A 1,672-nucleotide genomic window follows, 5' to 3' on the forward strand; every position below is an offset into this window, starting at 1 on the left:
CTTGGTGGACGAAGAAGTGTAATAACACTACTACAAAAGTAGCCTAAGAAACCATACTTAATAGGCCAAAGAGACCAAAAAATGTATGGTTTATATCTCAATGGTCTCTTAGCATAAGAAACCATATTTTTGGTAAGGTTAGTTAGGTTTAACAAAGAGACCATACATGCAAAAAATGTGGTTTATTTTGTTTGTTTTTATCTACAAATTAAGAAGGCAAAGAAACCAAGTTTCTTTTAAATAAGGTTACTTTGATTAAAGGAAACATATCGTACTTGTAAGAAATATGGTCTCTTTGAAACGTATTTTTGTCAATACTTTTTTTAACATTTGGTAAGGTAGTTACGGAGTACTAATTACTCTTCAAACTTTCTACAAATACAATGGGTTATTTAAGTAACGCCCATATCGTGACCCACGCCCACCACCCATAAACAATTTAAATGATTGGCATTTCAGTTATTTAAATTGATCAACTATAATATATATATAAAGAAAGTAATCTAATGGTAGACAATAAGACAAAATTGAATATGATAAAATTTACTCCATTAGACATAAAGATCCAATATTACACTGGTTAATCAATCAACTACAACCACATTTATAGCAGTCCAAATCCAAATTACTAAATTATAAAATTACATTTTCCAAAATCCTTGAAATCCTTGATAATGGAATAATTTCCATCTTCTGGAGTTTACGTCTCTTGCTGCATTTCGGCCAATTCTAAACCTTTCCATCCATAATCATCAATTTCTAGTTAGACTCACACTCAATCCTTCAATTAATAATAACATCACTTTAATTTCATATTTTTGATATACCATTGTATTGTGTACTTAAATCTTCCAAATAGATAAACATCAAATTAATTTCCTTCGCTTTTAAATATTGATCAAAAGAAATTCAAGATTCATCAAAAGAGCATTGTAATTAAAATTACATATCATTCGTTATAATCAGGGAATTATAAACTGAAAAATAGCACATGAAATTACTTGACTATTACAAGAAATAAATCAATTAAAATTGTAAAAATAAATCGAAAGAGAAAAACTAAACATAAAATTTCAAATTAGATGTTGACAAAATTATATCAATTCACTCGTAATCAACAATTCATAACACAAAATACAACAAAGTAACAAACATATCAAATTTTTTTAACAAAGATAAAATGAATTTGTTTTTGCAAGATACTCGACTCACCGTTGCCGTAGTCGTTGATCCAAGCATGAACAATTATCTTATAATGCTATTACTCATAAATGAGTATATGTTTTTTTATGGAAATTATTGTATGGTTTATATATAGATGGTTTTTTTCTTTTGAACTGAAATTAAGAGAGTGGGATAATAGATAAATAAGAGGAATCATGTAAAGAATGATGAGATGAAAGATAAGGGGAGTTTAAGAAAGGGGAAATAGAAGTGGCGGAGGAGGCTTTTAACAGTAATAGAATACTAGGTTTAGAAGTAGTGGGTGGGATGGGAGTTAAATGAAATATATTGGACTTTAAAGAAAAAAAACCACTTTATTTACCCCATATTGTTTCTTTACCCGAGAAATATAACAAACCAATTTTAACAAAAATATGGTTTCTTTGCTTCATTTCAAATTAATAGATATCTAAGAAACCATATTTTTAAAGCAATTGGTATCTTATTC

The 1,672-nt window shown here is 28.1% G+C and overlaps 1 long non-coding RNA gene across 1 annotated transcript; it reads right to left on the reverse strand.

Moving 5' to 3' along the window:
* Window positions 1-527: 527 nt before the first annotated feature.
* Window positions 528-1,464, reverse strand: LOC130459968 (uncharacterized). The gene is made up of 2 exons (XR_008919742.1): window positions 1,213-1,464; window positions 528-735 (listed from the first exon to the last, which is right to left on the reverse strand). It is a non-coding gene; the product is annotated as an uncharacterized lncRNA (long non-coding RNA).
* Window positions 1,465-1,672: the final 208 nt, after the last annotated feature.

Source organism: Spinacia oleracea, chromosome 4 (assembly GCF_020520425.1).
Source record: "Spinacia oleracea cultivar Varoflay chromosome 4, BTI_SOV_V1, whole genome shotgun sequence".
Lineage (NCBI taxonomy): Eukaryota > Viridiplantae > Streptophyta > Magnoliopsida > Caryophyllales > Amaranthaceae > Spinacia > Spinacia oleracea.